This window comes from Ranitomeya imitator, chromosome 9 (assembly GCF_032444005.1).
Source record: "Ranitomeya imitator isolate aRanImi1 chromosome 9, aRanImi1.pri, whole genome shotgun sequence".
Classification (NCBI taxonomy): domain Eukaryota; kingdom Metazoa; phylum Chordata; class Amphibia; order Anura; family Dendrobatidae; genus Ranitomeya; species Ranitomeya imitator.
The window spans coordinates 42,891,210-42,903,056 of record NC_091290.1 but is presented as its reverse complement, the minus strand read 5'-3'; the positions used below and the strand labels follow the sequence as shown (position 1 = coordinate 42,903,056).

Genomic DNA, 11,847 nt, shown 5'->3' with positions numbered 1-11,847 from the left:
ATTCCCCAAAAGGAATGCGTAGAGCAAGCAAGGAGGGGGGTGGAGACAGAAAATAAGCCATCAAACCGGACCGACCATATTAACTCACAGCCAGGAGGAATAAAAAATGTATTTATGGATCATACTTGGGAAGTCAAGGGGTATCAAAAGTACTTGTGTAATACATAGGTGACACTAAATTTAATTATATTTTTACCTGGTAGTCCAAAAAAGTGGTGACAGATTCCCTTTAAGTGCAGAGCTTTCAAAGAAAAGTCACTGGAAGAACAGAAGGCCTTCCTTACGGAGAACCACATCTGCTCTTCAACATCCCACTTCGCCAGAGACTGAGGTTAGTGCAAAGTGTGCCGAATGTGACAGCACCGAACATAACTCAGCTCTACACCCTGGACCATCATCGGAGACTCTGCCCCAAGTCCAAGAGCATAGCGGGGAGCTGAAGAGCATAGCGGGGAGCTGAAGAGCATAGCGGGGAGCTGAAGAGCATAGCGGGGAGGTGAAGGACTCAAATACCGACACTCCAGCAATTGCTTCTCAGTGTACAGAAGTATGTGGAAACATCATAGGAGGCAAGTCCTGCTCTAAAATTTCCCTAGTGAGAGTCTACCCAGCAGACGAAAAGGACAAAGCCACCGAAGTATACGTGATTTTAGATGATCAGAGTGACGGGTCATTAGCCAAGTCTGCCTTCTTTGATAGCTTTAACGTCAGATGACCCAGTGCCCCCTACTTTTTAAAAACTTGTACGTAACTTGGCTACGTAGTCGAGTCTATAGATGGCCAAATGTGTCTGCCCTTACCAACCATATTGGAATGTAATCAGATTCCTGACAACAGGTCAGAGATGCCTACGCCAGAAGTGGCATCTCGTCCAATAAACACAATAGTGACGTCGGTTAACGTCAAGTAGGGAGTGTCCTGTCCTAGCAGTATAATTGCTATCTAAAGTTTACAGTTATTGCAGGTATATTTTTCTTTATAAATATATTAATCCTTTCTATTGTTTTTGTATTGTAAGGTAACAGCACCATCTGCTGGCGATTCAATGTATACCTTCTAGTTTAGTTTGCAATGTATTATGGGAAGTTCCTAGGGCATTGTGGGATTGTTCCTGTTGCATTGTGGTCTTATTATGACACTGTGGAAGGAACAGCAGCCATTGTTCCTGTATGCTCCTGAGGAGAAACCACACCACTCGTTTTTCTGTCATGCTCCTTGTAAACAGCCTGCTCTAAGCATAGTTGGTAAGTCACTATCTATGGCTACGTTCACATTTGCGTTGTGCGCCGCTGCGTCGGCGATGCAACGCACAACGCAAATAAAAACGCACCAAAACGCACGCAAAAACGCTGCGTTTTGCGATGCATGCGTCGTTTTTTGCCGAAATTTGGATGCAAGAAAAATGCAACTTGTTGCGTTTTCTTGGTCCAACGCTTGCGGCAAAAAAGACGCATGCGTCGCACAACGCAACAAACAAAAACGCATGCGTCCCCCATGTTAAATATAGGGGCGCATGACGCATGCGTCGCAGCTGCGTCGCCCGACGCAAACTAGCATAACGCTAATGTGAACGTAGCCTATGTGTTACAGCGCTGTGTTTAAAACGACGCTTGCTGTATTAAATAGGTAATCACCCACTTGTATATTACGTCATGTTGCTGTGTATTGCAGAATATCTTATTATATTGCATCTTATACTTTCACCCTTTCCTGTCACATCTACAATCAATAAAAGGTTACAACTTTACAGCCTCTTTTCTTAAAGACAGGGGGTTTAGCTCCAAGTCTCATTACACACCGTGCTGAGGGGTATGAGGACAGCATACTCACAGATGGCGAGGTCCGGTCTGATGGACGTCTCTGGTCTTGACCTGGCACCTCCCCTCTTTTTACAATTGCCACGCACCTTCCCTTCTTTGTGTTAATGACGCATCCTACGTCATCCACACAGTGTCCTCTATTGTCCCTCTGCGCAGGCGCATTTCTATCTGCCCTGCCGAGGGTAATGTACTCTAGTGAGCATGCGCTGGAGAGGCCAAAGAGCGCCGATGACCCGGAAGTAAAGTCGGTGCATGCGCACTACAGAATTTTGCATTTCCCGCCTGCAGGAGTGTGATGGAGAACATTGTGTGGATGACCTAGGACGCGTCATCCACACAAAGTCGGGAAGGAGGACGGCATTTGTAAGAGGAGACAAGGTGCAGGATCAAGACCAGCGATGCCCATTGGACCGGACCATAGGTCAGAATAATAAAAGCTATTTTATGGAGACTGGATTGGGGTTTGTTTTTACAGCTTTCCAGTATGCTGTAAAAAAAGACCATAACTAATGATGGTGGCCATACGTTGAAAACTCGATGACAGGTTCCCTTTAAAATGTGCTTCAGATCTGTAAACCAAAGAAACACTACAGGAGAGAAAAGCGCCAACAGGGTCTTATCTGAAGATTATTTCAAGTTCACAGTTTGCACTCACCTGATATTTCTAAATGTCAAAGCGTATAAACTCCTTGGAGTTTGACAGCTGCTGCAGATCCACTGACCAAAACGATGACCGAATCATAGTTTTTAAAATTGGAAGACTTGTGGATATCATCTGCGCTGCTGTACAAATAACGGTCCAAGCGCGTAGAAGATAGGAAATGTTTTTTTTCTCAACGCGTTTCGAAGTCAATAGGACTTCTTCCTCAGGAGGAGGTACAACATATCCACAAGTCTTCCAATTTTAAAACTCAGGCCTGTAAATGACACGTTCTTGTTCTGCAGAGGAGTAAAGTATCCTTCAACAATAGAAAGTCTTACAATAGTAAATATATGACTTCAGTGGAATATAATGATCCCAGAATATAATATTACAACATCTCATCAGCTCAGCCATGCTGCGTCCATGAATGTTCACATCTTAGCTTTCCAGAACCACTGCTACATGACAAATGATGCTGCGTGGCATTCAGGTGGCGCTGTGGCTTAGTTGGTTAAAGCGCCTGTCTAGTAAACAGGAGATCCTGAGTTCGAATCTCAGCAGTGCCTTACCTTTTTTTTTCCATTTATAAGCAAAAATTAAAGTACATTTTCCTACAAATATAATAGATAATAACATTAGAATAAATGAGCAATAAAACTGCTTTTAATCAGCTGTATGAACCTCTTATTCTCGTTAGAAAAAATAAATGTTGGCGATAAATTTGAATGTATAAATATTAAAATCCACCATAATCTATGTACAATGGGTATTTATAAATTCTAAGTTTTACATTGCAATGAAAATAGTATTAGTTGCATTAAATAAATGTAAAAAAAAAAAAAAAAATTAAGTCGTAGTCGGCAGGATTCGAACCTGCGCGGGGAAACCCCAATGGATTTCAAGTCCATCGCCTTAACCACTCGGCCACGACTACACTGTACACAGAGCTTCTCCCAGCGCATTATAACAGGAGGCACTGGGACGCTGCAGACTGATGAAACACAAGAATCCTTCATTCTGCAGCTTAGAATGAGCAGGCTCCATAGCTCAGGGGTTAGAGCACTGGTCTTGTAAACCAGGGGTCGCGAGTTCAAATCTCGCTGGGGCCTCTTTCAGAATTTTTAATTTTATTAATTTAGTTTTTTTTTTTTTTTTTTTCTTTACAGTGCACATTAGCTTAATTTCGGAAACCATTCCAGAAATTAGATCGTGCTTGAAATATAGGATTGAGCTCATTAAAATCTTAAATGTAACGTGTTTTAGACGTGTGAATATTTTAAGACGTTGAACATTGCAGTAAAAAATAAAAATTAGTATAAAAATAAATAAATGTTTCCGCCCGGTTTCGAACCGGGGACCTTTCGCGTGTGAGGCGAACGTGATAACCACTACACTACGGAAACTCCTGAAGACAGAAGGCTGACACATGACTACACAGCAATGTGTTCACAACGGAGACAATGGCAGCAGAGAGTTCAGCCTACATGCTGGGGTTTACAGGAGGAGCAGACTTTATTGTGCTGGTTCATTCCGAGAAGAGTTCGCTGATACAGAATCTGCAGGGATCTACCGACATCACATTATAGATCTCTGCCTACTTGTGACCTGACACTGGGGGAGCGCGGGATCTCCCGACATTCCTATATTGGAAGCCTTTATTATGGCACATATATCGCTGTTTCTGTTCTGGCTCCTACCAGAGAAGGACGTGCTTCACAGCCTGCACCACCTACACTGTGTGAGAACCCTCCTGCATACAGCTGACCTCGTGGCGCAACGGTAGCGCGTCTGACTCCAGATCAGAAGGTTGCGTGTTCAAATCACGTCGGGGTCAGGTATAAGTTTTGTTTTGTTTTTTTTGTTTTGTTTTTTAATCTTAAAGTTTGATTTGTTTTAACGTTAAAATAAATATTTACCCATTCGCATAAATATTTCTCCAAACAAAATAATTATGCACTGCTTTATACAGCTTTCGATTACTGTGAAAGGAAAGCTCCTTTTTTCAGTATTTTTATTAGTTTGTCATATTTTGCTTCAATTGAGCCATGTTGGGCTTTTTTATTTTTTATAATGATACCCATTTGGGGTAGATACATTGTGATCGCTTTTTATTGAATATTTTTAGGGATGAATAATGACCCAAAAAAACACAATTTTAATACATTTTAGATTTTGTGAGACCATGCTTTTTAGGGTATGTGTCCACTTTCAGGATGGCCGGCGGTATCGTCGGAGCGGCTTAGCCGCTCTGCGGTAAGCCCCGCCCCTTTCTGGGACGCGATGATGCCGGATGTGTTCATAGCACACATCCGGGATCATCGCTCCCCACCATAGGGCCCTGTGCTATATCTTGCGGCGACGCAGCGTCGCCGCAAGATATACGGACATGCTGCGATCTGAAAAGACGCGCAGCATGTCCGGAGTCGCAGGGCCGCCGCGTGCGTGTTACCACGCATAGTGGAGACGGGATTTCATTAAATCCCCTCCACTATGCTGTAACATCTGGACGCTGCGTGTTTGACGCTGCGTCTCTATGCAGCGTCAAACACGCAGCGTTTACTGCACGTGGACACATACCCTTACAGATGCGATCATGCCAAATAAGTTTTTTTATTCTTTTATTTCTTTACTATTAATAGGGTAAAACTGGGGAGATTTTAATTTTATTTGTTTTTCTTATTTTTTCTTATAGTCCCTTAGGGTCACTTATACTAAATAATGTAATACTGTAAAAGGCTGCAGTCTCACAGTGTGACTGCAGACTTTTCATTTTAGCCCACACAACCCCTTCAATAGACAATGATTTTCACTATATACTGCAATACTGTGGTGTATTGCACTATATATGTTACGACCGCTGCACATACTTACCCGGCTTCTCTTATCCCTCGGCGCACTAGCGATCCTGTCCCGCGCCGCTCTGCTTCCTCCTTCGCCGGCTCACGGCGTCCGGTCTCACTGCGCATGCGCAGTCGCGTCTCCTCCATCGCAGAGCCTTCTGGGAGGTCGCGACCCGGTGGCTCCGCCCCAACATGGCGGCGCCCATCGGGTATTTCTTCCGGGCGTCTTCCTAGGTAAGACGCCTTTGCTTCGTAGCTGCACTGTCTGTCGTCAGTGTCCCTATGTCCTAGGCTCCCCTATTCCGATATCTTTTCCCTGCTTAGTGTTCGCTTTGTTTCAGTGCTGTGTCCTGCCAAGTTCCGTGTTCCTGCTGTTTCCTGCCAAGTTCCGTGTACCTGCTGTGTCCTACCAAGTTCCGTGTTCCTGCTGTGTCCTGCCAAGTTCCGTGTACCTGCTGTGTCCTACCAAGTTCCGTGTACCTGCTGTGTCCTACCAAGTTCCGTGTTCCTGCTGTGTCCTGCCAAGTTCTGTGTACCTGCTGTGTCCTACCAAGTTCCGTGTACCTGCTGTGTCCTACCAAGTTCCGTGTTCCTGCTGTGTCCTGCCAAGTTCCGTCTTCCTGCTGTGTGTCCTACCTGGTTCCGTGTTCCTGCCGTCTCCTGCCAAGTCCTGTGATCCTTCCGTGTTCTACATCGTCTGTGTTCCTGTCGTCTTCAGTTAAGTCCTGTTTTCCTTTTATGCCCCGCCACTCTAAATAGCTCTGTAGTCTCCATCTATCTTGGGTCGTCCCTTTGGCTCTAGCTGTTGTGTCTCCATTCCCCCGAGGTCCTGCTCCTAACGCTCCCTGTATAGGGGGTGATTCCATCTGGTCCGCTCGACCCCGGGGGCTCTAGAGTCACGACCCAGAGGGTCCACTCTCGGATTTCTGTCCGAATCCTTACAATATAGTGAAAATCTTGGTATCCTATTGAAGGGGTTGTCCGGTCTTAAAGGGGTTGTGCGGGCTAAAATGAAAAGTCTGCAGTCACTCTGTGAGACTGCAGACTTTTCAATCATTCCAGTGCACACACTGCAAGCATTCGTTGGTGTCTGCTGCAGGAATGGCGGTAAAGCATACGATACGCAAACTCCTGGCAGGAACATGTCTAGCGGGTGCGCCATTCCCGGTTCTACCTGGAAGTATGCATATAGCATACTTGATCGCCATTCCCGGGGCGCTGAATGGTGAATCCCTGCAGCGAAGTGTGTGCACAGGGAGGATTCAATAGTCTGCAGTCACACAGTGACTGCAGACTTTTCATTTTAGACTGGACAAGCTGCCAGTCTGCAGTCACTCTATGTGCATGGCAGTCATGTCACAAGTATACGATGTGCCTACTCCCCGCCACATTCCGCAGCAATGCAAGTAAATGGAGTGAGGACAGAAACAATCTAGTTGGAATAACACGGAGTAGGTATACCACATACTTGCAGCTCCTGATGCTGTGACCGGAGAATTCTGACAGTGCACAGTACACACGATGGCTTGCCATTATAGCACCACTCTAGCATTTTCATTTTTTTAGCGCTGGAGTGGTGCTTTAAACCTAAGGTCCCTGCCCCCCATTTTATACTCGCCCTCCGATGTATTCATCTTTTTTCAGTGCCGCAGCGCCATCTTGTGACCACAGCTTGTGACTGGCCAGAAGTCAGAAGCTGTCACAAGCTCTCAGTGCAAGTTTATGAGAGCCAGAACGAGACTCTCGTAGACTTACATTGAGTTGTGATCACTGGCTCACTCCTTAGGATAGGTCATCAATGTCTCATCAATGGGACTCCAACAACTGTCACACCTGCCGATCAGCTTTTCCCCATGTCGGCGGCTGGAACTGCTCAGTTACAGAGCTACACTTCACAGTTCATTCGCCTGTATAGTGGTCGCAGCCGGGTAATCGCATCTACCACCTATTCAAATCAATAGTGAGTCGATGTGCAGTGCAGTGCCCGACCGCAGCTACTATTCCATCGATGGAGCTGTACTGTGCACCTCTGTAACTGGGCAGTTCTGTCCAACACCGGGAAAGGCTAATCAGTGGGGGTGTCAGTTTCAGACATCAGACAATGCTAAAGTTCGAGACAACCCCCTTATTTGAGAAGCGCTCCAGCATGCCCACGGTCTCTTCTGTAGGCGGATTATAATGAGGACAATCTGGGCTCCCGCATGGGGCCCGAGGCTCCAGGGGACACCCATCGCCAGATTGCCTTCATTATAATTCCACCATCAGTGATGCACATCTCTGGGCAGGGAGCTTACCTGCCGTCAATACAGAATGACAGTGCAGCTCCAGGCGAGCCCCTGTTGTCTGCTTTGTGGCGCAATTATGTCATCAGTCTGCGTGGAGGTTGTATAGAGAGGGACTAATGAAAGAATGAAAAACATTTTTTTTATTTTTTTTAATAAAATGGATGAAATGCAGGTGGTAGAATGGAAATTATAATGAATTAAGGGTGAGGGTGGGAGAGAGGAAATTATAATGAATTAAAGGAAGGGATGATAGGAAATTATAATGAATTAAGGGTGTGGGTAGGAGAGAATTGACAATGAGTTAAAGGTGGGGGGCAGGAGATAGGAAATGAGAATGAATCAAGGGTGGGGGTGGGAGAGAGGAAATTATAATGAACTAAGGGTGGCAGATGGGAGAGAGGAAATTATAATGAACTAAGGGTGGAAGATGGGAGAGAGGAAATTATAATGAATTAAAGGAAGGGGTGATAGGAAATTATAATGAATTAAGGGTGGGGGTAGGAGAGAAGAATTGACAATGAGTTAAAGGTGGGGGGCAGGAGAGAGGAAATGAGAATGAATCAAGGGTGACGGTGGGAGAGAGGAAATTATAATGAACTAAGGGTGGCGGAAGGCAGAGAGGAAATTATAATGAATTAAAGGAAGGGGTGATAGGAAATTATAATGAATTAAGGGTGGGGGTAGGAGAGAAGAATTGACAATGAGTTAAAGGTGGGGGGCAGGAGAGAGGAAATGAGAATGAATCAAGGGTGGGGGTGGGAGAGAGGAAATTATAATGAACTAAGGGTGGCGGAAGGCAGAGAGGAAATTATAATGAATTAAGGGTGGGGGGCAGGAGAGAAGAATTCATAATGAATTAAAGGGGGGGGGGGCAGGAGAGAGGAAATGAGAATGAATCAAGGGTGGGTGGTGGGAGAGAGGAAATGATAGTGAATTGTGTGAGGATGGGAGAGAGGAAATGACAATGAATTAAGGGTGAGGGTAGGACAGAGGAAATATAATGAATTGGGGGAAGAAGGAGGTGCACAGTGGTGGAGAGTTTAGGATGTAGAAGAGTCACTGGTAATGAATTGGGAGAAAGCTCACAGGGGCCAATTCATTTATAGATTTATTGTGTGAGGGAAAAGTGGCTAATTATAGTTAACAGGGGGCACAGTGGTGCATTGACAATTTACATTTGTAATGGTGGTTGCATAATAGCTAATTATATATTAATGGTGGGTGGACCTCTGCATTCAACTGCGCAGTGTGGGGGATTTCTTATGCAGTAAACAAATGTGTGAATAGATGTGACCCTCCATTACATGGTGTCTTTACTAGGTATGCATATAATACCATTAATGTGTATGCTCTGTGCGCTACTATATACTGTATTCTTAATACTTAAGTACATTACTTATGTACCTTACCTGTCTATGAACACCATACCACTTTGGTATTTATCCTGGGTATTTGGTCTATAAAATATTTATTATTATTATTAGCATTATTATATTTAATAAATATACATATTATTACAAATATAATAATATGATTGCTTGACCACGAGCTTGCACTGTGCATCCTGCACTTTATACTGCACATATGCATTTTTCCCTTTCTCCCCTTTCAAGTCTGTTCCTATTATAAAATGACAATAAAAAAAAAAATATTTTTTTTCGCCATTTGGACTGTTTTTTTTTTTTTTTCTTCTTCTTTCTTGGTATATATTTAATTTGACGATCAGTCCACCTTACAGTCCTTACGTAGGTATCATAATGGATGATCTTTAAATATACTTAATAATTGATAATGGTACCACTATTTCTTTTGAGCTGTTTTTATTGTAAATCTCTATCTAATGTCATAATCTTATTTTTTTCCTAATATGCTTTGATTAAAAATTCCTATCCTTCTTTATCTACACAATCTACGGTAACTGCTTTTTATTTTTCTACTACTTCCTTTTTGATGACGCTTTAAGAATCCCAGTGCATGCGTTATCAGGGAGGAGAGGCTGCAGTCACTTTAAAGTATGTTACAGTATATTACTTTCATCCTACACTGTAATTGTGACATTAAATAGAGTTTTGAATGAAAATAACATTTTGTTTCGGACCAACCTTTTAAACAATGTGCACTGAGCGATCTGTCCCATGTGGCATCACCTGTTGCTATACGTAATAGTGCTGTCCCTTATTACATAGCATTCCTTTTTGTTAAGTATAGTGCTGTCCCATATTGTATAGTGTCCTCTTGTTATATATAGCACCTTTTTTATTAGATTATACAGCGCCTGGCAAAAGTATTCTACTCCCTGGAACTTTTCCACCTTTTCCCACATATCATGCTTCAAACATAAAGATACCAAACGTAAATTTTTGGTGAAGAATCAATAACAAGTGGACACAATTGTGAAGTTGAACGAAATTTATTGGTTATTTTAAATATTTGTGGAAATTCAAAAACTGAAAACTGGGGCGTGCAATATTATTCGGCCCCTTTACTTTCAGTGCAGCAAACTCACTCCAGAAGTTCATTGTGGATCTCTGAATGATCCAATGTTGTCCTAAATGTCTAATGATGATAAATATAATCCACCTGTGTGTAATCAAGTCTCCGTATAAATGTACCTGCTCTGTGATAGTCTCAGGGTTCTGTCTGAAGCACAGAGAGCATCATGAAGACCAAGGAACACAACAGGCAGGTCCGTGATACTGTTGTGGAGAAGTTTAATGCCGGATTTGGATACAAAATGATTTCCAAAACTTTAAACATCTCAAGGAGTGCTGTGCAAGCGATCATATTGAAATTGAAGGAGTATCATACCACTGCAAATCTACCAAGACCCGGCCGTCCCTCTAAACTTTCATCTCAAACAAGGAGAAGACTGATCAGAGATGCAGCCAAGAGGCCCATGATCACTCTGGATGAACTGCAGAGATCTACAGCTGAGGTGGGACAGTCTGTCCATAGGACAACAATCAGGCGTACACTGCACAAATCTGGCCTTTATGGAAGAGTGGCAAGAAGAAAGCCATTTCTCACAGATATCCATAAAAAGTGTAATTTAAAGTTTGCAACAAGCCACCTGGGAGACACACCAAACTTGTGGAAGAAGGTGCTCTGGACGGATGAAACCAAAATCAAACTTTTTGGTAACAATGCCAAACGATATGTTTGGCGTAAAGGCAACACAGCTCATCACCCTGAACACACCATCCCCACTGTCAAACATGGGGGTGGCAGCATCATGGTTTGGGCCTGCTTTTCTTCAGCAGGGACAGGGAGGATGTTTAAAATTGATGGGAAGATGGATGGAGCCAAATACAGGACCATTCTTGAAGAAAACCTGTTGGAGTCTGCAAAAGACCTGAGACTGGGACAGAGATTTGTCTTCCAACAAGACAATGATCCCAAACATAAAGCAAAATCTACAATGGAATGGTTCACAAATAAACGTATCCAGGTGTTAGAATGGCCAAGTCAAAGTCCAGGCCTTAATCCAATCGAAAATCTGTGGAAAGAGCTGAAAACTGCTGTTCACAAACGATCTCCATCAAACCTCACTGAGCTCGAGCTGTTTGTCAAGGAAGAATGGGCAAGAATTTCAGTCTCTTGATGTACAAAACTGATAGAGACATACCCAAGAGACTTGCAGCTGTAATTGCAGCAAAAGTTGGCGCAGCAAAGTATTAAGTTAAAGGGGCCGAATAATATTTCATGCCCCACTTTTCAGTTTTTGAATTTCCACAAAAATTTAATAACCAATAAATTTCGTTCAACTTCACAATTGTGTTCCACTTGTTGTTGATTCGTCACCAAAAAATTACATTTGGTATCTTTATGTTTGAAGCGTGATATGTGGGAAAAGGTTGAAAAGTTCCAGGGAGCCGAATACTTTCGCAAGGCACTGTATATAGCACTATGCTATGTATTTCTCTGTACATAAAGGAAAATAATTTGTGCGAGAGATGTCAAGGGAGAGAAAGATCCAACATGTTGGATTTCAACTTCCGATCCTTTTTTTCTCTGGGAGGTAAGGCTACTTTTACACTAGAGTCGTACGGCGCACGTCGCAATGCGTCTTTTTGGTGAAAAAACGCATCCTGCAAAGTTGGCTGCAGGATGCGTTTTTTCCCCATAGACTAACAATAGCGACGCATTGCGACGCATTGCCAAACGTTGCAACCGTTGTGCGACGGTTGCGTCGTGTTGTGGCGGACCGTCGGAACAAAAAGACGTTACATGTAACTTTTTTTTGTGCGTCGTGTCCGCCA

General features: G+C 43.5%; 5 non-coding genes across 5 annotated transcripts; 3 read left to right on the top strand and 2 right to left on the bottom strand.

The window, feature by feature from the left end:
- The first annotated feature begins 2,955 nt into the window (after positions 1–2,955).
- Positions 2,956–3,029, top strand: TRNAT-AGU (transfer RNA threonine (anticodon AGU)). The gene has a single exon. It is a non-coding gene; the product is annotated as a tRNA-Thr (tRNA).
- A 286-nt stretch (positions 3,030–3,315) lies between these two features.
- TRNAS-UGA (transfer RNA serine (anticodon UGA)) lies at positions 3,316–3,397 on the bottom strand. Its single transcript has one exon. It is a non-coding gene; the product is annotated as a tRNA-Ser (tRNA).
- Positions 3,398–3,499: 102 nt separating this feature from the next.
- TRNAT-UGU (transfer RNA threonine (anticodon UGU)) lies at positions 3,500–3,572 on the top strand. The gene has a single exon. It is a non-coding gene; the product is annotated as a tRNA-Thr (tRNA).
- A 221-nt stretch (positions 3,573–3,793) lies between these two features.
- Positions 3,794–3,866, bottom strand: TRNAV-CAC (transfer RNA valine (anticodon CAC)). The gene has a single exon. It is a non-coding gene; the product is annotated as a tRNA-Val (tRNA).
- Positions 3,867–4,225: 359 nt separating this feature from the next.
- TRNAW-CCA (transfer RNA tryptophan (anticodon CCA)) lies at positions 4,226–4,297 on the top strand. The gene has a single exon. It is a non-coding gene; the product is annotated as a tRNA-Trp (tRNA).
- The last annotated feature ends 7,550 nt before the right edge of the window (positions 4,298–11,847 follow it).